Raw genomic sequence first — 25935 nt, forward strand, 5'->3', positions numbered from 1 at the left:
AATTACTCAGTTAAGAGTTTGACTGTTCTTTTGTTGAAAAATTTTTATTGAAAAATCAGCTGTATGGTTGAAACTTCAGCTTTGGCATAAACTTTACTATTTTATTGAAAAATTAATTGTGTAGTTAAAAATTCATCTATTTCGTGAAAAAGAAATCTTTTTTGTGCAAAAATTCAATTGCTTTGTTAAAAACTCACCTTTAAAGGCTGAAAAGTCTAATATTTTCGTAAAAAATACGCTATTTTCTGTTTTAAGAGCAATTTTGTTTTTCGATTGTAAATCAACTTTATCAATTGCAGATTTAACTATTTCATTTTTGGTTTAAAATTGATCATTCTTAGTTCAATATTCTACCTCTAGGCTTCGATATTCAACTGTTTTGTATTAAATTCGTTTTTTTTTTGTGTTTAAAATTATTTTTTTGGCGTAGAAAGTTCAACTATTTCGATAAAAGTCCATTTTTTTAACTTGCCTTTTTAATCTTGAAAATTTGGTTAAAAATTCGTCTTTTTAAATTGAAAATTCATCTGTTTTTTGGCTATCGATAGAAAATTTATCTCTTTTGGTTGCATTTGTGTATACTTAATATAAAATTTAATTTCTTTGGTTGAAAATTCAACTATCTTATAAAAAAGAAATCCTTTTTGTTTGAAAATTCAATTGTTTTGTTGAAAATTTGTATTTTTAGATAGAAAAGCCTTTTTTTGTAGAAAAGTTCCTGGTTCAAAACTGACCGCTTTTCTTTAAAAATTGAACTATTTGGTTTAAAATTCGTGTTGGAAGTCTTTCTTAGTTGAAGATTCATCTCATTTGTTGAAATTTTAGATGTTTTGATGAAACTTACTTTTTTGGCTGGAAATCGATTTAAATTGATTTCTTCTATTGTTGGTTTAAAATTGATACATTTTATTTAAACTTCAATTATTAGGCTTAACAATTCAATTTTTTCGTTCAAAATTATATTTTTGTCGTAGAGAATTTCACTGTTTCGTTGGAAATCCGAATATTTTTCAACAAATTCACCTCATTTATTTAAAAATGTAACAATTTCGTTGAAAATTCGCCTTTTTGGTTTGAAATTTTTTTTTGTTTCCTGGTGGAAATTTTACTTTTTTTGTCGAATTTGACTGCTTTTAATTTATAATTAATTTTTGTTTTAATACTTTTGAATTGTTACATTTTTAAATTTTTTTAGATAAATTCGACCGTTTTGATATTTAAAATCTTCTCTGGTTGAAATATCAACTATTATATTTTTTGATGAGAATTAATTTTTTTTATTAGTTCTTCAGCTTCTTGGTTGAATTTCTTTGCTTAAAATTCATTTTTCTGGAGAATAATTCATGATTTTAGTAAAAAATTTCAGCATGTAGTTGACATTTTTTACAATTCAACTATTTTATGATAAAGAAATCTTTTTTGTTCGAAAACTCATTTGCTTTGTTAAAAATTCATCTTTTTAGTTTGAAAAATCATATGTATTGCGTAGAAAAGTTCTTGGTTCAAAATTCATCGTTTTTGGTTGAAAATTCATCCACTTTTTTAAAAAATACAATATTTTTCATATTCTAAAAGCATTTTTTTAAAATTCGATTATTGGCTCGAAATCAATTTTTTTTAACTGCAAATTTACGTATTCTGTTGTTGGCTTAAATTTGATTATTTTTAGTTCGATATTTTACTACTAAGCTAAAAAATTCAACTGTTTCGTTCAAAATTCGTTATTTGTGTTCAAAATTCTATTTTTGTTGTGTAGAATAAAATTTTGTATTGAAAATTCGAATAGGTTTCAAAGACTTCACCTGATTAAATTGAAAATGTAACAATTTCGATGAAAAAGATGTCTCTTTGGTTTGCAATTTTTGTTCGTCTTTTGATGAAAATTTTACCTTTTTTGGTTGAAATAGAGTTGAGACGTTTGGTTGAGTTTTTTATTTTAAATTAATTTGTTTTTGGTTTTAATGCCTATAAGCTATTATATTTGTTTTCTAATTATTTTTGTGTGTACTAATTTTGAACGTTTTTTAAAATTTAAAATTGAAGTCTTCTTTGGTTGAAATATCAACTATTATATTTTTGGTTGAGAATCAATAATTTTTTATTGGTCATTCGGGATTTTGGTTGAAAGTTGTATTTCTTTCTTTAAAAATCCTTTTTATGTCGGAAAATTCATTATATTAGTTGAAAATTTTAATATTTTGTGGAAAACCTAATTTTTTTGGTAAAAATTCAACTATTTTGTAAAAAAGAAATCTTTTGTGTTCGGAAATTCTATTGGTTTGTTTAAAATTCGTCGTTTTAGATTCAAAGGTCTTCTTTTTTGGTAGAAAAGTTCTTGGTTAAACATTTACCGATTTTCTTTAAAACTTGAATCATTTGGTTGAAAATTCGTCTTTTAAGGTTGAAAATTCAACTCCTTTTGAAAAAATATTCTATTTTCCCTGCTTGAGAGAATTTGGCGGAGTGTCGACAATTAATTTTTTTAGTTGAGGATTAATTTTTTTCTGTGGACATTTTAGATATTTTGTTCAAACTTGGGTTTTTGACTAGAAATTAACTTTTTTACCCAAAATTTGATCTATTACATTGCTGGTTTAAAATTCATAATTTTTAGTTTAAAATTCAATTACTAGCCTTGAAAATTCAATTGTGTGGAGATTCCATTTCTGTCGTAGAAAGTTCAACTATTTTGTTGAAAATCCAAATATTTTAAACATAATTTGCCTTTTTAAATTTGAAAATTACACAATTTGGTTGACAGTTCGTCTTTTTAATTTCTAAAAATCTTTTTTTTGGCTTCTGGTGGAAGTTTTAATTTCTTCTATTGAATTTGACTGTTTTTTGTTTAAAATTCAATTGTTTTTGTTTTTAATACCTATAAACTATTATCTATTTTTTAAATTCATTTTTTTCTCTAAATTCGACCGTTTTTTTATAAAAATTGAAAGCTTACTTGGTTAAAATAACAAATATTATATTTTTTGTTGAGAATTGATTATTTTTATTGGTTATTTAGCTTCTTAGTTAAAAGTTGAATTTCTTTGTTCAAAATTAATATTTCTAGTTAAAGATTCATTATCTTAGATGAAAATGTAAATTATTTGTCAGAAATTTGGTTAAAGTTTTTCTGAAAAAAGATCTTCTCCTGTGTATTCAAATTTCTTAACGAATCTGTATTATTAACAGAGAATAACAGAAATTCTTTACGTCTTTTCAGCCTGGATCGAGTTAATTCAGAACAAATGTAATTAAAACTTTTTTAAATTCATAGCTCCATCTAGTCTGAAAAGACGTTAAGAATTTCAGTTCTTCTCTGATGGATAATACAGATTTCTTGAAAAATTTAGATACGAAACACCTTGAAAAATAATGTTTGTATTTATGAAAAAAGATTTTGCTTTCGATCTCTCCGGTAGCTTAATGGAAAAGCACCCAACCGGCAATCGGAGGATCTGTGGTTCGTTTCCCAGCGGAACAAGGAAAATATCTTTTTCCAGAAAAAGTTCTTTTAATAGCTCCTTACGAAGCCCTATAAATCAAAATTAACTCTAAATTTATATTTTGTATTAAAAATTATTTTTACCGTTAAACCGAAAAACTAGATTGTTGATGATTTAAGTATAAATTGTTGTTTGCGAAGCCAGAGCATGTATCTGTTTAGCGGCATGCCAAGCAAAGATCTAATGTCTTACTGGTGATATCTGACTCTACTTGGTATGGTTACTGTCTCAAGTTAGCTAATTTCGCTTAGACCGTTGCCATTCCACATCTACATCCGTGTTTGAAACACTACTGCAGCTTACATGTTCAATGTGTCTAGAAACTGGAGGTAGTTTCTAGTTCTAGTTATTTCTCTAGTGATGTTCCGGGCGAGCATCCTTATCAGGACTCCAAGCTAGGCTATATTGGCACGGCAAATGTTTCGCTTCCGCGAACCTCGTAATCGCTACCTCCTCAAGTATCCATTTCGTTAAAGCACCTTTTTTCTGTTTCTTCAAAAGAAAATTTTCATACCTAGTTACATTCTCATCTTAACGAGAAGGCATTCATTTTATATAAAATTTCACTGTGTCGTGTTTCATCCAATCTTCACGTGTTGAGAACTTGGAGTAAAAAAAAAACGATTTTTACGAAGGTGTCTATCTGTCTGTAGCCTGTAGACTGTAGACTGTAGACTGTAGTCTGTATCATGCAGGCACGATAACTTTCAAAGGATTGAATTTCTGCTTTAGCAAAATTTTTTAATGTCTAAAAAGAAAGAACTGTTTCGCAAACCAGATAATTTGGATGAAAATTCAAAAAGTTAAGATCATTTTTTTCAATATTCAAAAATTCTATGCACATTATTCATAGTACTCGGAAACTAGAAAATCTATCCTTATAATTTTTTCGATAAAAAGAAAATGATCAGAGTTATAGCATTTTTAAAATCCGAAAATTAAAAACTAAGATGAACATTTAAAGCCAAATAACAAATGATATGAAGAAAGTCAAAAAAAGTTAAACCGGATTTTTAAAATCCCTAAAGGACTATGATAACAACTTTCTCGATTTTGCATAAGAGTTGAAAATTAAAATTTTCATTGTACAACAAATAATGAAAAATTTCATTTTGCGGTCAAACTATGCAAGATACGAAAACAAAGGAATGAATACAATTGCGCGCCCTGAAAAGATCTACAAATTTGTTATTAATCACTTTTCAAAAGGACGCATTGTTTTTTTTCTTAATCGTAAAAAAAAACAAATATAAAGATGAAAAAATAAAACTTTTGGACTATCGACACAAGCTACGAAAAAAAATAAGAGAAAACTTCTTTATTCAAAGTGGAGTTACACATTTTTAATAATTATTTTTTGGTAGAATGCGCAGTTTTTTTTTAATTCGTATAAAACCTGAAAAATACATTTTCAACACAGTAGTTTAATTTCACCCCAAGAGAGGAGTTTTATACTAAAATTAGAAATTTTAAACCAAACAAATTATTTTATAAGAAAGTAGTTTAAGTATCAACCAAAAAGTTCAATTTAACCAAAGAAGACGAATTTTTAACAAAATATTTGATTCCTCAACTTAAACACACTCATTTCCAACCAAAACCTCAAATTTTTAATTAAAAACTTTATTTCATAGGAAAAAGACGAATTTTTAACATAATAAAGAAATTATTAAACGAGAGGAATAAAAAAATAAATTACAAGAAATGAACAGATTTTTACCAAACTACATAAATCTTCATCCAAACAGTTGAATTTTGGACTGCAAAGATAATTTGTTAATAAATAATGGATTGTTAAACTTTTTATTTGAAGAAATTGATTTTCAATAAAAAAATTTATTTTGATAAAAATAGGTAAATTTTTAAACAAATAAATTAATCTCTAACTGAAGTGACGAATCTTAAACTAGAATGTAGGACTTTTAAGAAATTTAAAGAAAATTTAACGAAAAATTTGCTTTTATACGAAAAGACGAATTTTTAACATAATAAGTTAATTTTAAAGCAATAGAAATATAAAAAATAATCTACAGAAAAAAATTAACTAAAATACATGAATTAAAATTCAAACAGTTTAGTTTTGAAACAAAAAAAATTTTTTAATAAATATTGGAGTAGTTAACTTTTTACCTGAAGAAATTGATTTTCAAGCAAAAAAAATGCATTTTTAACCAAAATTAAATTTTTAACCAAAAACATTGATTTTTAACTAAATTGATAAATCCTAACCTAGGAACTTGAAGTTCTAAAGAAATTGTTCAAGTTTTGACCAGTTAATTACATTTTTGATTACATTGTTAAATTTCCTACCATACTGTTGAATTTTTTGAGCCAAATATACGAATTTTTAACTAAACAGTGAAAATGAAAAGAATTTGATTAAGAAGTTGAAATTTCAAGGCAAAAAGATATTTCAGACCTTAAAGAAGTGATAAAATTTTGTGTAGGTAAAACTAAATACTTATAGTTATAAAGATCGTTCAAATTCTAAAATTAATGTCATTAAGATTCAACGTCTATTCAACTAATAGAATATATATTTTATGTAAGTTCGAAATATAAAAAAAAACTTTATGTATTATTTTGTTAACCCTTTATTACATTCTAATTATTTATGATTGAGAAAGTATTAGAATTGTCCGAAATTTGACACCACTGTTTTTCAACGGGTCTCCACGTTTCGAAACCCCCTGAATCCGAAAATTAAATTTTTACGATGGCGTTTGTCTGTCTTTCCGGCCGTCCGGCTGTCCGGCTGTCCGGGAGTCCGGCTGTCCGGTCATTCGGCCGTCCGTCCGTAAACACGATAACTCTCGAAAAAACAAATGGATCAAATCCATCTTTTGCACACTTTTTTTAGGTCCCAAAAGAAAGGACGAGTTCGTTAACCAACCATTTTTGATATAGAACATGTTTGAGAACACTTTTTCTCTGAATTTGAAAATTCTGTTTACGGATATTTATATTATTAACAAGTTTTAACAATTTATCCAAATTACTTTTTTCGATAAAAAGAAAATTCTCTGAGTTACAGCATTTTGAAAATTTTTCAAATCAACCGAAAATAAAAATTGTAACCCAAAAACGCACGATATGAAAAAAGTCAATAGAAGAAAAATATTGATTTTTGAAAGCCCTACAAGATTATCATAACAAATTTTTGGATTTTTTGAAAAATCAAAAATTCAAATTTTAATTGCACAAAAAGTAATTAAGAATCGAAAATTGCATTTTGTGGTCAAACTATGTAGGATAAGAAAAAAGGTGATTCAACAAAAATGGTTATGCCAAAAAATATTTACAATTTCGTTAAGGATCACTTCTTGATAGGATGCGTACTTTTTGGTTTATTCGTGAACAATAACATTGAACATAAAAAAAATAAAATAAAAATGTGTGGAAAAATGACGATAGTTAAGAGGAAAAAAAGATTCAACAAAACCTGTTTACAAATGTCTCTCGGAAGTCGAGCGCGTAGCGCGTGTCCCGATGAGAATGTGTACCTCAAAGTCTACAGAGCTTTGAGAAATTAATCTTTGACTATGCTTAATAAAGTTGACAATTCAGAATATGAAGACACTTACAAATACTGCGAGCTAAAAGAGATATTTTTAATAAAGTTTTATTCGAGCATTCCAAATGCAAAGAAAAAATATTCGAGCACGACATTCAGCCCTCGCGCGCCCTAGGCGCGCTCAAACTTGCGAGCGAAGCGAACCACGTGCAAAGGGCAATGAGAATGTGCCTGTAAAGCGGGCATTTTTTTGTATGCATTTATTATTATTTTTAAATTTATGGTTTTAGCATTCAATATTCATACTGATAATACTATGTGCTACTAATAATTTTAACTAAATTACAAGTAGCGCCGTGACAATTATCAATGAGATAACTTACATATTTTTAAATTTAATGTACCAGGCACTACAGTAAGAACTAGATTGTCTCCCCTACTTCTCCTAAACTCCCATTCAACCGTTGCTTCCTCTCGTTAATACAAACTCTGCTCTTATCTACTTTTCCCTCTACTCAGTTCACCTTAAATTTCCTCTCACTTCCTCTATTCTTCTTATTTTTCTTAGCTAATCTTCTAACTTACCTGAGTTGTAAGTTGTGGGATGTGAGCTGTGATTTGGGATGTGAAGAAAAAAGTGCATAAATAGGTATTGAAGGGAGCGCTAGTAGGGGAGTGGGGTGAGTAGTTTGACAAAGTAGAGGAAAATAAGTGAGTGGTGGGGAATTAGGGATTGTAGGGGCAGTAGAGAAATTGAAAAGAGGTGATGTAGAGGTGGTGCAAGTAGGGGGAGTGAAGAAGGAAGAAGAGGAGAAATAGTAGCACAAGGGAAGGGAAATTCTAAGAAGTAGATGCAGCAAATGGACAAAAGGTATTGGTAAGGGTATTGGAAAGTGGGGCGAGTAAGGTGAGTAGGGGTAGAGAAGTAGGGGAAGGTGAGTGAGATATGGGGAGTTAGGGAATGTAGGGAAAGCAACAAGAGGAGATATAGTGAAGGAGGAATAAGGGAAGGGATATTGGCACAATGGATGAATATGGGAATTGATCGGAGGGGAGTTATGGGAGGGTAAGGAAAGTTCCCTTCCGCCTTCCAACTTTTTTCTTTAATTTTTCCACCTCCGTTGACTGACGAGTGGAATCAAAGCAGAAAATCTTGTAGACGGATTTAAGTTCAAAGAGGATTTGAGACGATCGGTGCTTTTCGCTTATATCCTCTTACTACGAAAGCAACTTTCAATTTCGTTAACGTATTTAAGATCGATACCTGATGAGATTCCTGGAAGCTGAACTTTAATTACGATAATTGCGTCAAATCTTAGCAATACATTTTTTGAGAAATTAATTACTTTTGTTCAAGATAACCAGTTTCTTTTGAACAATGTTAGTAGAACCTAAAATTAAAAAAAAAACTGTGAATCTTTTTTGAAATCCACACGGATTTTCGGTCAAAAATACGAGAGCATATTTTGAAAGTGTTCAAATCTTTTAAATCTTTTTTCAAATCTAATGATTTTGTATTAAAAATACGGATTGAATGCTAATCAGAAAAATGTTTTGATTCTTTTTATAAATAAGAATTTAAGATGAAAAGCACTAAAACAATAAAAGATTGTTTAGGCTTGTAAATCGTCTTTTAAAACTGACTTTTCTTGTTAAAAATAACGGTTTCTTGGGAAAAATTGTAACATAACCACAACTTGTTTAAATTAAAAGTTTCAAATGTAATTTTATTAAATTAGGAATGAAATTTTATACTTAAAGCAGTCAAATAATCCAAAATCATAATATTTTTGCTTTAAAATACTAACATTCGGTATAAAACTCCAACCTAAACTAAAATTGATAGAAAAAATTACTCTGTTTTAAAATTGATTGATTTTTGAAAAAAAAAATGAATTTCCGATAAAAAGTAATAACGGAATCCAAAAAATGTTTAAGTTGCAAATTTGACTAAAACCAGAAATGTCTGTAGACTTGTAAATCTTGCGACATTTAATGATTTTTTACTCAAAATACAGATTTAAGTGTAAAACGCCGACATAAGCTAAAATTGTGAAGTAATTCAAAACTTTCGAAAGATTGGAAAATTTTGTTCGAATTATAATTATCTTAGTTTTAAAATATAAATTGTCGATATAAAACACCAATGAAATATCGTCGAAAACCACTTTTTAATAAAACTAAGGTTTCTAAATGTAATTCTGATAAAACTACAGTTTATAAAAATAAGGCTCATAAAACGAATATTTATATTGTAAATGGGAATCACTTCTTCATACAACTAAATATTATAAAACTAACGCTAAAAAATTAAGGTTTATAAAACTAAGGGTTCTGAAACTCTGAAACTAACCTCCAAAAAACTAAGGTTTATAAAACTAAAGTTTATAAGACTCACGCTTATAAAACTAAGGTTTATAAAACTAAGGTTTATAAAACTAAGGTTTATAAGACTAAGGTTTATGAAACTAAGGTTTATTAAACTCGGGATTTAACATTCAGGTTTATGATACTCGTTTTTAAATCACTCTTTAATAAAACTAGGGTTTATAAAAGTAAGGTTGATAAGACTAACGATTATAAAAAGAAGGTTCATAAAACTAATGTTTATATTGGAAATAAGAATGTCATCGAGAATTTCTTTTTTTATAAAACTGAGGTTTGTAAAACTAAGGTTTCAAATACAACGGTTTATAAACCAAAGATTTATAAAACTCACGTTTTAAAAAATTAGGTTTATAAACTAAGCTTTATTAAAGTTATTTTGAAAAAAGTATGATTTTAAAATATAAGGTTTACAAAACTAAGGTTTATTTAAGGTTTAAGAAAGTGAGGTTTATGAAACTAAGGTTTACAAAAATAATGTTTCAAAAATTAGGGTTTGAAACAATAATTTTTAAAAATAAGGTTTTCAGAACTGAAGTTCATAAAACTAAAGTTTATAAAACTAAGTTTTGAAAAACTAACGTTCATAAGTTAAGGTTTATGAACATAAGGTTTCAGAAAATAAGGTTTATGAAACTAAGGTTTATAAAACTAAGTTTTGTCAAATGAAGGCTTAAAGAAATGAGGTTTTAAAAACTAAGATTTATAGAACTAAGGCTTATAACAATAAGGTTAAAAAACAAAGTTTTATGCAACTAAGGCTTCGAACAATAAGGTTTCAAAGACTAAGGTTTACAAAACTTATGTTCATAAAACTGATGTTTATAAAACTAAGGTTTAAAAAATAATATTTAAAAAACTAAGGCTTATAAAAATAAGGTTTAAAAAACATTGTTTAAAAACCTAAGGTTTAAAAAATAATATTTAAAAAACTAAGGCTTATAAAAATAAGGTTTAAAAAACAATTGTTTAAAAACCTAAGGTTTATAAAACTAATATTTATAAATCTATGGTTCAAATAATTAGTTTATAAAATTAAGGTTTAAAAAAATAAGGGTTCATAAAACTAATGTTTATATAGGATATAAAAATTTCATGGAGAATCTCTTTTTTATAAAATTAAGGTTTGCAAAAATAAAGTTTCAAAAATTAAGGTTTAAAACAATAATTTTTAGAAACTAAGGCTTATAGAACGGAGGTTCATAAAAATAAAGTTCATAAATCTAAGGTTTGAAAAACTAACGTTTATAAAACAAAGTTTTGTCAAATAAAGGCTTAAAGAAATAAGGTTTAAAAAACTTAAGTTTACAAAAATAAAGTTTTAAAAGCTAAGGTTTAAAGAACTAAGGCTTAAAAAGTAAAGATAAAAAACAAAGTTTTATGAAACTAAGGCTTTGAACAATAAGGTTTCGAAGACTAAGAATTACAAAACTTATGTTCATAAAACTAATGTTTATAAAACTAAGGTTTTATTAGACTGAGGTTTAATAAAATCAGGTTTATAAAACTAACGTTTATAAAGTTAAAGTATATAAACCTAAGGTTTGAGAAAATAAGGTTTATAAAACTAAGACTTAAGAATATGGTTAAAAAAGTAAGGATTAACAAAATTAGATTTCAAAAACTAAGGTTTAAAAAAATAATGTTTAGAAAAACTAAGGCTTATGAAAATAAGGTTTCAAAAACAACGTTCCAAAATATCAGGTTTATAAAACTAAGGTTTAGGAAAATAAGGTTAAAAACTAAGGTTAAAACACTAAGGTTTATAAAACTAAGTTTTATGAAGCGAAGGTTTGTAGAAATTAGATTGTAAAAACAAAGATTTAAAGAAATAAGATTTTGAAAACTATGGCTTATATAAATAATGTTTAAAAATTTAGGTTTAAAACAATAATTTTTCAAAAACTAAGGTTTCTAGAACTGAGGTTCATAAAACAAAAGTTTATAAAACCATGCTTTAAAAAACTAACGTTTATAATGTTAAGGTTTATAAACCTGAGGTTTAAGAAAATAAAGTTTATGAAATTAAAGTTGATAAAACTAAGTTTGATCAAATGAAGGCTTAAAGAAATAAGGTTTTAAAAATTTAGATTTACAAAAATAAGACTTAAAAAATAAGGTTAAAAACAAAGTTTATGAAACTAAGGTTTAGACTAATAAGGTTTCAAAGATTAAGGTTTACAAAACTTAGGTTCATAAAGTTGAGGTTTATGAAACTAAGGTTTTGTTAGAATAAGGTTTAAGAAAATAAGGTTTATAAAACTAAGGTTTAAAAAACTGACGTTTATAAACTTAAGGTTTATAAACCTAATGTTTAAGAAAATAAGGTTTATAAAACTGAGGTTTACAAAAATAAGGCTTCAAAAACTAACGTTTATAGACTTAATGTTTATAAACCTAAGGTTTAAGATAAGCGGTTTCACAAACTAAGGTTTACAGAAGTAAGGTTAAAAAAATAAGGTTTCAAAATCTCAGTTTTATAAAGCTTAAATTGATAAAACTAAGGTTTCTGAAACTCAGGTTTATAAAACTAAGGCTTAAGAATATGGTTAAAAAACTAAGGTTAAACAAAATTAGATTTCAAAAACATCTTTTTAGAAGCCTGAGTCTTATACAACTAATATTTATAAAACCATAGTTTGAAAAAATGGTTTGAAAAGCTAAGTTTTAAAAAAATAAGGTACAAAAATAAGGCTTATAAAACTGAGGTTTATAAAGTTAAGGTTTATAAGACTAAGGCTTAAAAGCTGAGGTTTATAAAACTAAGGTTTGAAAAAACGAAATTTTAAAAACTAAGTTTGGAGGAAATTCGGTTTCAAAAACTAAGGTTTCAAAAAATAATGTTTGTAAAATTAATGTATATCAAATTAAGGTATATCAAATTAAGGTTTGAAAAAAGAAGTTTTCAAAAATTAAGGTTTACAAAACTAAGATTTCAAAAACTAAAGTTTATGGATCTAAGGTTTATAAACGTTTTATAAAAATAAGGTTTAAAAAAACTAAGTTTTGTAAAACTAAGGTTTATAAAACTAAGGTTTACAAAACTAAGGTTAAAAAAATAAGTTTTCGAAAACTAAGTCTTATAAAGCTAAGGTGCAAGAAACTTAGGTTTATGAAACTAAGGCTTATAGAACTAAGGGTTATCAAACTAAGGTTTAAAAAATAAGGTTGAATCAAAAAATGTTAATAAAGCTAAAGTTTAATGAAATAAGGTTTATAAAACTAAAGTTTATGATGCTAAGGTTATAAAAAATAAGGTTTCAAAAACTGAGATTAGTAAAGCTAAGGTTTAAGAAAAGAATGTTCATAAAACTAAGGCATACATAGCGAGGTTTACGAAGCTAAGGTTTAAAAAAATAAGATTTATGAAGCTATGGTTTAAAAAAATAATATTTCAAAAACTAAGGTTAATAAAGCTAAGGTTTAGAAAATAAGGTTTATAAAACTAGTGGTTTTAAAACTAAATATTATAAAACTGAGGTTTCATTTTCGCATAACCTGAAGAGGTAGCAACTTAGAAATCATGGAAGCAAATTGCTATGCCCACCTCCCTTGAAAAGGTAATCGTTTTCCATCGTGCTAACCCAGAACCTCTGCCACCCATCGAATCGATAGCAGTAAGTGATGGACGTGGATGAAGCAAAATAGAAGGAATTTATCTTGTTTCAATCTCCAATTTGATGGTTATACTAACTGGGTCAAATAAAAGAAAATTTTCGTTTCCTAAATCCTATAGTTTGTTATTTTCAAAGCATGTTACTTATTGAGCTAAATTTCGCTAAACCTACCAAATACTATAAAACGGGACTAAGACGGCCGGTGTGGGGTAAAACTGGTTGAAAAGTGCTACTTTAAGAAAAATTCATTTTTAGGGTTAAAGATTCATTTTTTCGGTTAACTTGGTTACAATTGAACTATTTTTTCAAAAATTCGTTTCATTGTTGGTAGAAAATGTAATTTTTTAAAATGAAAGTTTAAACATTCCATTTCTGGTTCAAAATTTATTCAGTTTTCTAAAATATTGAAGTGTTTGGTAGAAAATTCATCTTTTTTTGTTGTTCAAAATTTATTTATTTTCTTGAATATTTGTCTTTTTTGGTAGAAAATTAATGTTTTTGGTTTAAAAATCCACTTGTTGTGGAAATTCAAGTATTTTGTTCAATGTTGAAGCATTATCTTTAATTTTTTTAAGATTCATAGTTTTAAATGAAAATTCATCTCTTCAGTTCGAAATATAACTATTTAGCTAGAAATTTGTTTGTTTGCTTTTTTCACGCGAACGAACTTTTTTTTCTAAAAGTCTAACTATTATATTTTTGGTGGAAAATTGATATTTCAAATTGAAAGTCACTCTCTTATAGTGGAAAATTGATTTATTTTGATAAAAATTCGACTTTTTTCGTAGAAAATTAATCCTTTTGTTTTAAAATTAATCCTTTGTGGTTAACATGTAACTGTTTGGTTTGACCGAATTTTCCTGTCATTAATTTTAAAGTAGAACCTTTTTTTGTTGTAATATTAAATACTGCGTATTTCGTAAAGTATTATTTTTTCTTTTGGTTGTTTAGAAATTAATTTTCTTATCTGAAAATTCATGCACTTTTTGCAAATTTTTTTTTTCTTAGAAAATGAATCTTTTTCGTTTAAAGTTCATTCATTTGGTAGAAAAACAAACTATTTTGTTGAAATAATAACTAATAACTGATAATTATAAAGTACTTTATCATAAATTATTTTTTTTCTGAACATTTATAATTTTGGGTTAAAAATTGAACTGTTTTGAAGAAAATTCCGTTTCTTGGGTTGAAAATTAAACGGTTTGGCAGAAAATAAAACTATTATGTTAAGCATTAACTTTTACGTTGAAAATGTATATTTTTCGTCAAAAATTAAAGTATCCTGTAAAAAAATAACTCGTCTGGTTAAAAATTAAAATATAGATTTGAAAATTCAATCGTTTTTTGTTTAATTCGATTCATTGATTAAAAATTGATTTTTTTTTTAAATTTGACTATTGCATTTTTTGTTGAAAGTTTATCCGTTATGAATGGAAAATTAAACTATTTTGTAAAAAACTTTACTATTTTGTAGAAAATTGTTGTGTTTTCTTTTCAACCTTCCGGTTGAAAATTAAAATATTTGGTTAAAAAGTCCCCTTTTTTTAGTTTAAATAAACCGGATGACTAAAACGCAATGAATTAAAAAATTAATCTTCATGGTTGAAAATTCAGCTATTTGTTAAAAAAATGGACTGATTTGTTAAAAGTTGCTCTTTTTGGCTGAATGAAATTCTTTTTAATTCAAAATGAAAGATTTTTTGTTAGAAACATTGACCATTATATATTTTTTTTAATTTAAATTTTATTTCTGTAGAACTCAACTATTTGATTTTAAGGTGAATTATGTACTTTGAAAAAAAAAATTTATTGGAGAATTATCATTTCAATAAATAATTCAACTATTTCGTCGTATATTAATTTGTTGTTGTTAAAAATTTATATTTTTTGGTAGAAAATTCAACAATTTATTCAAAATTAAACTAATTTGTTGAAGATGAACTTTTTTGTTGAAAATTTATATTTCTGGTTGTAAATTCAACTTTTTTCCAGTAAACTATGAACAACTTGTTTAACAATTTAACTAATTATTTAAACATTAACCCTTTTCCTTTCGATTTTTTTATAAATATAAATTCTTCATTCAAAAATTCAACTATTCTACTTTTTCTTGAGATTTTATATTTAATTATTTTAAAATTCAACTATTCTGCAAAAAAATCATGTATTTTAAAAAAAAATTTAATTAGGGTAGAAAATTCTTCTTATGTGATAAGAATTCATAATGTTTTTTGATGATTCAACTATATTATTTTAATTTTGTGAATTAAATTAAATTTGGTAAATTAAACTGGTTGAAAATCCGTATTTCAGTACAAAATTAATCTTCTTGGTTTAAAATTCAGACATTGGTTAAAAAATTGAACTATTTTGTTATAATTTCTCTTTTCTGGTTGATTTAAACTGTTATTGATTTCAAATTAAAACCCATTTTGATTGAAATATTAACTATTATAGGTTAAGTGGAAAATTTTTTTGTTTCAAAAATGAACTATATATATGATTTACAGTTGAATTATGCGATTTGTATAAAATTAATTATTTTTTTGTTGGAGATTTATCATTTTAGTTAATAATTCAACTATTTGGTTTTAAGCTGATTTTTTGTTATTCAAAAATGGTATTTTTTGGCAGAAAATGTATTGTAAATCAGTTTGGTGAAAGTTAAACTATTTATTTGAAGATTAACTTCTTTGTTGAAAATTGATATTTTTCTTTGTAATATCAACCATTTTTTAAGAAACAGTAAGCCATTTCGTTAAAAACTAAGCCATTATTTAAAAATTGTGCTTTTTTCTTTGGAAATTTGATGTTTTGGTTCAATATTAATTTGTTGCAGAAAAATTCAAAAAAAAATTTTTTTTTTTAAATGTTTTCTTTATAATTCTAAAATTTATTTATTATGTAGAAAATTGATGTATTTTCTTAAATTCTTTGTTTTGGGTAGAAAATAAGTCTTTTTTGTTGAAGAATCATAATTTTTGTTGAGGGTTCAAGTATTTCCTTAATTTTTCTTCTTTCTTAGTTGATTGCAAGTGGTTGAAAATTCGCCTTTTGGTAAAAAATTAATTTTCTTTGTTGAAAATTGAGCCATTTGGTACAAATTTAAATATTTCGTTAAAAATTATTCTTTTTTAGTAAAATTAAACTGTTTTCGATATCTAAATAAAATTCCTTTGGTTCAAAATATTATCCATTGTATGTTTATCCATTAATATTTTTGGGTAGAAAATGAACTGTTTTCGAGAATCATATATTTCTTTGTAAATTTAACTATTTTTGGATAAACATAAACATTTTATTGAAAAATGCAAACATTCTATTTTTACTTGAAAATTTATTCTTTATAATTTCAAAATTTAATTATTATGTAGAAAATTCATTTTGTTCAATTCTTTGATTTAAGTAGAAAATTAATCTTGTTGGTTGAAGAATCATCATTTGGTTGAGGATTCAATTATTTTCTTAAAATTTTGTCTTTTTCAGTTGAACTCAAAAGGTTAAAAATTCGTCTTTTGGTGAAAAATTAATCTTCTTTGTTCAAAATGCAGACATAGGGTAAAAATTGAAACTTTTTTTTTAATTACTCTTTTTCAGTTGTATTTAAATTAATCATACATTTAAATGGAGCAAGTTAATTTTTTTGTTAGCAATAATTATTTATTTATATTATTAGCCCCATTTATGCGTTTGAAATCAATGTTTAAATATCAACATTAAAATGCTGAAAGACCGTAGAGACTGCTAAATCTGGAAAACGTTTCTAATATGCATATCCAAGAAAGGGTCTCTTGTTCCTAATGGTCGTCATGGGAAACATGTTGTCAAATATTCTCCGGTTTTCTCTTGTGGCCTCTTACTCTTAACAACCAACTTTAGACTCATTTCGATTTCTGCGCTTTTTTTTCTATCTACCTTTCGAAAAAAGAGTCATCATCTGGAAAAGGGTTTTTAAATATTTTCAATAATTTTCTCTTTGTTTTTAATAAGTTTTAATTTATTTTTTGAATGTTTAAGAACTGCTTTTCATGTTTTTTGCAGGAAGATGAGGCATTCTGATTGGACCAGCGCAGTTGAGGGGGAAATTAATATAGCCGGTAGCAATTAGAATAAACATAACCTCTTTCCAAGTTTATTATTTGGAAGTATTTAAAAACTATAGAATAGTATAGATTGTGATGTAGGGCAGTGGAAATTTTTTTTTTTGAACCAAAAGTGTCTACTAAAATCACGAATCTTTAAACAAAAGATTAATTTTCTACCAAGAAAGTCGAATTTCAAACTAAAAATACCGTAAATTTTATATTTTCAATTAAAGGTAAAATAGTACGTTTTTAGTAAAAAAACTAATTTTCAATCGATAATAACGAATTTTCAACGAAATAGTTTAATTTTAATCTAAAAAATATAAATAAAAAAGTGAAGAAAATGTTCCACTAAAATGATAAATCGTCATAAAAAAAGATGATTTTTTAACCCAATATATATCAATTTTTTTACCAAAAAGACGAATCTTTAACAAAATGTAGAAATTTTGCGACAAGAAAGATAAATTTTCTACCAGAAAAGACACATTTTTAATGAAAATGATCAATCTTTCTCCGAAAAACAATTTTTAACGTAATAGTTCAACTTTGAACCAAAAAGTCAAATTACAATTAAAGAGAATAAGTTTCTATAAAATAAGTCAAATCTTCATCGAAATATATAGATTTTGTACTAAAAAGATTAGTTTTCAACAAAATTTATAAATTGTTTAAAAAAAATCAAGTTTTAACCCGATAGTTGAATTCCTGACCAAAAAGTATAACTTTTATGATATTAAAAAAATTTTTATTGTAAATTTTTAGTCACAGAAATAAATTCTTAACGAAAATGATGAATCTTTCATCGAACAAAATGAATTTTTGAACAAAATATTGAATTTGTAACTAAAAAGTTAAATTTAGATCCAAAAAGATGAATTTTCAACCTCAAACATTAATTTTCTACAAAATACATAAATTTTTATTAAATAATCGAATTTTCAACTAAAAAAAGATACATTTTTAACTCTAACTTGAACGTGGAAATTTTTAGTTATGTAAATTATCTCCAACCAACAAACGAAGAATTTGAGACAAAATAGTTCAGTTTCTAACAAATAAAGAATAATTTTTATCTAAAAAATTAATTTCCCTCGAAATAGTTGAATTTTCAAAAAAATAATACATTTGGAATTACAAATATTAATAATACACCAAAAAAATAGTAACTTTTAGACATGAAATAGTTTTTTTATGCTGAATATTTTTAATTTCATATATTTCATACAGTATTTATATGGTTATACTATTTATTGAAAAAATTAATTGTTCTTTTTTCTTCGTTAAAAATTGTTTCTGTGGTTGGAAATGTTGTTTATCTGAAAATTTAACTATTCCAATTTTTATTAAATATTTATCCCTTATGGTTGAACATTTGTTGAAAATATATTTATATATACCAACTACATCATAATATAATATACGATAAAATACATTTATGTTATTTTTGATTAACATTCCTTGTTTATGATTGAATTAGATGTTAATGATTTCAGATGAAAATATTTTTTTTTTGCTTGAAACATTAAATATTGCATTTTTCCTTAAGAATTAATTTTTTGTTGGTCAAAAATAAACTTTGTTTTTAATTGAACCACTAGTTTAAAAAAAATTGATATACTTTTGGTTGGGGATTCAATATTTTGGTTAAAAATGAAACTATTCTGTTGAGAATTAACTTTTTGGTTAAAAATTCATATTTTTCGATAAAAAATAAAGTATTCTGTAAAAAAGTTATTCATGCGGTAAAAAATTTAAATATTTATTTGGAAATTCGACCTTTTTTTCATTTTTTTTTTTGTTACAATTTAAGTTTTCTATCTGAAAATTTAACTATTGCACTTTTGTTTAATGTTTATTCATTATAAATTAAAAGTTCAATTATTTAGTAGAAAATTCGTCGATTTGAGTAGAAAATTAATCTAGCTTGTTCAAAATTCATAATTTAAAGATTCAATTATTTTGTTAAAAGTTCTCCTTTAAGTTGAATTCAAGTGGTTGAAAAAATTAATAGATTAGAAAATTAATCTTCTTAGTTCAAAATTCAGCCAATTGTTACAAAAATTGAACTATTTTGTTAAAAATTGCTGTTTGAAATATTAACTATTATATCTTTGATTTTTAATTATTTTTTGTTGTTGAAAAATCAACTATTTTATTTAAACTTGAATTATGCACTTTTGTACCAAATTAATTTTGCTTTTGCGGGAGATTGATTATTTTAAATAATAATTTTAAAATTTGGTCTCAAATTAACTGGTTGTTAAAAATGCATATTTTTTGGTAGTAAATAAACTGTTCCGTAGAAAATTTATTTTTTAGGCTTGAAAATTAAACGGTTTGTTGAAAGTTAAACTATTTGCTTTTATATATTACTTACAGTATTTGTTATATAAATTAATATTTTTTCCTCGGAAGGTAAGTATTCAGAATTATTTTTAAATGTTTGAAATTTTTAGAATTTTATGCTAATTTAAGTGGATTACTTTAATATAATTTTAAATATTAAATATTTTATATTATATTCTTTATTGAAACGCTTTTTTATTCTCAATAATAATGAAATAAATTTAAGAAAAAACATTTATTTACAAAACAAGCTTGTTATTTAATTGGAATATTCAAAAATATTATAAATGCTCTAAATCAGTAAGCCTCTGAGAAGGTAATTATGTTCCTTCAAAAAGAATTCCTTTAGATTTACCTTGTTCCCAATCCCACTTCTAAAAGATTTACAACCTACCAGGGTGAACAGGGAATCTAAGGAGGAAAAACTATGTACCTTTTATGGTCTTCGGTTATGAGAAATTATTACCCCCATGAGTCTAAAAAAATTGAAAAAAATATTTTTTGAGTACCGGAAAATAAAAAAATTATATTTTCGAAAGACAAACAAATTTGTTTAAAACTGACTGTGATTTCCCACCATTGAAACTGGAAATTAAATTTTCTATTTAAACTGAATTTATGTCCCTTATCGCGTCTTCAAATATATAAAAATATTACCCCAAGTTAGTCAGAAAAAAATAAGAAACAAAGAATTTCCGAATGTCAAAACCAAAAAAAAAAGTTTAAGTTGTTAAAATATAATCAAAGTATAAGAACTATTCTTGAAATTCTTCTACTGATACTGTAAGTGAAATTTTCAAATGGATCCTAAATTAAATCCTTTTTCTGGTCTTAAACAATCAAAAATTATATAATGAATCAGAAAAGTAATAGGATAAGGAATTTTTGAGTGCCGAAAGACAAATATTTTCTGAACATTATTGATAGCAGAGAAAAATTAAATTTTAAATGGTTGTTTCATAATGGGAAATAATTCTATTCATAACATACGCAATGACACTGCAATTTTTTTTAAATATCTGAAATTTTTAAAGAGATAAGAAAAAATGAATTATGGACATAAACTTATTTTGAGGAATTCGAAAAAAAGACGATTTTTAATCATTATGACAGATTTGAGGAGATTTAATTTTTTCAAAATCTCTGGAAAAGTTTTAAATGGTGCAAGTTTTATTATAAAAGATTAAATTTAAAATTAAAATATTTCAAAATGTATGGAAAAAGAATATGGAAGACTTTGAGCCGATTAAAAAATTTTTTAAAATAATTTAAACATTTGTTTGGTAAACTGAATCTTACACGTGTTAAGAGCATGAAGAAAATGTTCTTGAGATTCATGGGAAAATCTTAAATGATTGTTTTGTAATGAATTCTAAGGGGAAATTTAAAAAAGTAGAAGTGTTCTAACATTATTAAAAAATTGTTGAAAGATAGTGCTAAAGATTCTAAATGATTTTTTTTTAATTATTCCATAATACATAATTGTAAAAAAAAATTTAAGTAAATTGAAAGAATGATCAGAACCTTTAAAACGATAAAAAAGTAAGTACAACTTGTAAAGATTTTTTAAGGATTTCGTAAGGTTTCACGACAAAAATGTTTGGGTACCTATGCAAAATTAAAATACATTTTTTAAATCAATTTTAAAAGACTATTCGAAAAGATTTTTAAAGATTTTACAAATTTGTAAAAAAAATCCGAAAGATTTTAAGGCTACCTTTTTAAGTTTGCAGATTTTAAGAAAAAAAAACAGGAAAAATTTGAATAATTTTCAAAGATTAGAAGTTTTGGAAATTCTGAAAAGCTTAAAACACAAAAAAATGTTCTTTAGTTCGGTGTCTATATTTTAGATGATTTTTTATTTGTAAAAATAAACTCAAAGCGAAATATTTTAATTTGGTAAAATTAAAAATAATAATAAAGCTATTAATTCAGGGAATATTCAGAAAAACTTAAGAGATTCAAATAGAATTTTAAACTTGAACATTTTTCTAGAAATGTAGATTTTAAAAATTTCAAGAGTGAACCTTAGAATCTTTAAAATAATTTCGAAAGGTTTCAAGAGCATAAAAGAATTTTCTTAAAATTCCGGGGAAAATTTAAAAGATTATAAGTCAAGTTTTTTTACATTTTGAATGATTTTTTGAAGGTTTATTAAAAATCGAGTTAGTTAAAAATATTTTCAGGAATCTACGACGTTTCGAATAGATTAGAAATATTTAAAAATTCAGAAAAATTTCCGAAAATTTACCGATTATTTTCCAAAGTTCTAAATGCCCTCCTAAACATCTTTTCTGAAGATTCTAATTTATATAAATTAGAAGACGTTAATTTCAGCCCGATTTAAAGTGTTCAAAAACTTGTAAGCTTTCAGTATTACATTAAAATATTACTTTATGTATTTCTAAAGAATATTTGTCTTAAAAAACCTTTTTTTTTTACTTAGAAAACGTCTATTATGTTCTAAACATAATAGAAAAAATTTTACGTAAATGTGGTGGTGATATTTTGAGTTTAGGGTGGTGGGGAGGGAGGTAAAAAAAGGTCGAGAATAATGTTACGTAACATGTGAAGGCTCCTCTAGAAGATAAATTTTCCTAATTGATTATAAATTTAGTTCCTTTTTTGGTCTTTAACGTTTTTACCCGAAATAAGTAAGAAAAATTAGAAAAAAACATCCCAAATTATTGTGTATTTTCGCCTTCAACTATTAAAAAATATGACCCAAATTTGCGAAAACAGAAATAGAAAAAGAATTTTCAAGGGTAGAAAGAAGAAAAAAAATATTTTAAAACCTTTTATGGTCATCCACTATCAAAACCGATAACAAAAATAAGTCCGAAAAATTGATAATAAGAAAATTCGGGTCTCAGAAGAAAAGAAATGATTGTATTTTCGAAACACAGCTAAATTTGGATAAAACTGACCGTAAAACAGTAGAAAAAATTATAGAAAGCATTTTTAAGTGTCCCTTTCCTGGTCTTCCGCTATCGAAAACTATTACCCAAAAAGTCTCAAAGAAGTTACACAAAGATTTTTCGCGTTTCAAAAGACGACAAAATAGTGGAATTTTGAAATACATCAAGACTTGTTTATTGCAGGACGGATTGATTTTAAACGGGATTTTGGGACGGGTTGATTCGACGTAATGTAGCACGCGCGCGCGGAAACAATTGCTAGCTTACATCGCTAGTGAGCGGACCAATCAGCTTTTCTAAGTGAAAAGCAGACTGCCTTTCAATGAAGTGGTGGGAGCCAGTGAAATTTCTCCTTATTCTGCGATTAACGGGACCCATTCATTTCAGAAGCCTTGCAATAAACGGGTCTTGACTGTACTACTAAAGGACCCCGCACTAAATGTATGGGAAAATGGCTTTCGGTGGATTTAGCTGAAACTTTGTAAAATGGCGCTAAGCGCTCAAGATCAGGGAATAAAACGAATTACAACAGATTTTGTTACAAAAGCGATGTCAACATAGAAATCACGGTTCAGATCGTGGTCTGTCATATTTTCGCCTACACCGTTGACTCATTTAGCGCGCTTCTCAAAACGATCAAACGTTAAGCGCCCAAGATTTTAACTTGACTAATTAACCACTTCTTTAAAAGCAGAAATGGTACCCAAAGTAACATTAGTAACTAGTTTGCACATACCGATAATAACATTCCACCTTTCCCAAGAGGGTTAAACGCTAAACGCTCAAGATCAGCAAATAAAACCAATTCTAGTAACTTTAGCGACAAAAGCGATGTCACTGTAAGAATCACGCATCAGAAAGTAGTCAGTAATATGTTTAGCCAAACCAATGATTTATATTGCGCGCTTCTCGAAACGATCAAACGCTAAACGCCCAAGATTTTAACTTGACTAAGTAATTACTTTTTTAAAGACAGAAATGGTATCCAAAGTAACATTAGTAACTAGTGCGCACATCGATAATAACAGTTTACCCTTCGCTAGAGGGCCGAAAGCTAAGCGCCCCTGATCAGCGAATAGAACAAATCCTAGTAGCTTTAGCGACATGTTTAGCTAAATATGTTACTGACCGTTTCTTGATGCGTGTTTCGTATACAGACATCGCTTGTGTCGCTAAAGCTACTAGGATTGGTTCTATACCTGATCATGAGAGCTTAGCGTTCGTCCCTCTGGCGAAGGGTACACTGTTATTTCCGATGTGCGCACTAGTTACTAATATTACTTTGGGTACCATTTCTGTCTTTAAAGAAGTGATTAATTAGTCAAGTTAAAATCTTGGGCGCTTAGCGTTTGATCGTTTTGAGAAGCGCGCTATATGAGTCAATGGTATAGGCGAAAATATGACAGGCCACGATCTGAACCGTGATTTTTATGTTGACATCACTTTTGTAACGAAATCTGTTGTAATTCGTTTTATTCACTGATCTCGAGCGCTTAGCGCCGCATAGCGCTAAAACTGTCCATTTTTTTGGATTTTTTTTACGGATATTTCATCCGGCAGTTATAACCTTAAAAATTACAAAGTTTCAGCTAAATCCACCGAAAGCCATTTTCCCATACATTTAGTGCGGGATCCTTTGGATAAAACTGACCGTGAGAGCCCTCTATTGAGCCTAGAAGTAATTTTTTTTTATTGACCTCATATCAAGTCCCTTTTTTTAGCTTTCTTCCTTCTAAAATTACCTTAGTGAGTCAGAAAATATAATTTGGGATATTTGGAAAACAAAAATATTTTAGATTTTCAAAATACAACAAAGTTTTGTTGAAAATGACAGTGAACTTACGCTAATGAATATAGAAGTTGCACTTTCTCATTAAACAAAAATTATATACCATTTTTTGCCTTTCGCTATCAAAATTTATTGCCCTAGTGAGTTAGAAAAAAATTTTGAAAATAATTTTCGAGGGTCGTCAGGGAAGATAATATGGATGTAAAATTTGGAGAGGAAAAGTTAGTGAAGCGAGGGGAAAGAGAGGTGGGGGAATACAGGAAGTAAAGAGAAATGCGGGAAGGGTAACTGACGGGAAAAGAGGGAAGAGGTTAGTAGGAGAAGTGAGGGAAAATTAGGGGAATCAATGTAGATGATCTAAAGGGAAGAAAGAATTAGATCGCAGGGAAAATCAGAGGAGGGGATGTAAGGAATGCAACGACAAATTAGGGTCCGGGAACAAGGATAAAAGGTTAAAAAAATAAGGAGTGGGCATGCTGTGGAAGTGATAGGTTATGAGTGTAGGGGAGTTAGTGAGAGTAAGAGAAAGGAAATTTGGACCAATGAGGGGAAGAGAAGTTAGGAAAAGTGATAGAAGGAGGACGTAGGCGAAATGAGGGTCTGGAAGTAGGTAAAGTGAGGGGAATATAGAAGTGGAAGAGGGGAAATAAGAATTGGAAAAAGTGAAGGAATTTAGAGGAAATGAGGAAAATGTAAATAGGGAAATTGTGGGAAAGTAAGGGAGGGTAGTGCGGAAAAGCAGAAAGGGAAGGGAAGTAGGAAGAAAGAAGTGTTAGCTAAGGAAGTGAGAAAAAGAAGATGTAGAAGAGGAAGATGTATAAAAAAGGTTGGGAAGTGACTGGTGAAGTGAGGGGAGTGAAAGTATAAACGAGGTGAAAGTAGGGGGAGTATACGAGGTAAAGGAGGGAGGGGGGGGGGGTTTAAACAACTTTATTAATGACCTAATAGGTTACCCTGTTTTGTAAGCGAGTGGCACCTACTTTGTCTGATTTTTTTGTTCTTTTTAAATAGAAAATTCGATTTTTGTGAAAGATTTTGTTATACCTTCTATTGGAAGTTTCGAGAAATGAGGAATCAGGGATAGAGAGGAGAAATAAGGCAAAGGAAAAGTAGGAGAATTAAAGAGAAATTAGGTGAGTAGAAGTAGCTCAAGTAGGGTGAGGAAACAAATAGAAGTGAGGGAAGAGGAAGTACTGAAATCAATGGAAATGAGGGCACGGTAAGTAGAGAAATCTTTGGAAAATGAGGGGCGGGGAAGTAGGGTGAGTTAGGGTAAATGAGGTGTTGTTAAGTGAAGGAATATGGGATAAGGGGGAAGTAGGGGAAATTATGCAAGGGGTTAAAAAGTAATAAGGGAGTGCAAAGAAGTAAGGTAAGGGGAAGACATAAGTGAAAGTGGGGGAAAATGAGTGGATGCTTAAGTGGAGGAAGTAAGGGAAAGTGGAGAGATCATTAGACGTAAGAGAGAGAGAGAGAGAGAGAGAGAGAGAGAGAGAGAGAGAGAGAGAGAGAGAGAGAGAGAGAGAGGAAGAGAGAGAGAGAGAGTAAGGAAAGGAAGTGAGGAAAAGGGAGTGTTAGCTGTAGACGTAAGGAGAGGGTGATCTCGGGGAGGAAGAAGTTTGGGGAAGGTAGTGAAGCGAAGGGTGGGCTTAAGGGAGAGGAAGTATGGTAAAAGGGAAAGTAGGAGAGAAAGGTAGAGGAGGAAGAGTATGGGAGAGCGAGGCTTGAGCCACTAATTTTTGGTTCCTTAATAAATAGAGAATTCAATTTTAGTGAAT

The sequence above is a fragment of the Belonocnema kinseyi genome, chromosome 8, assembly GCF_010883055.1.
Source record: "Belonocnema kinseyi isolate 2016_QV_RU_SX_M_011 chromosome 8, B_treatae_v1, whole genome shotgun sequence".
Classification (NCBI taxonomy): Eukaryota; Metazoa; Arthropoda; class Insecta; order Hymenoptera; family Cynipidae; genus Belonocnema; species Belonocnema kinseyi.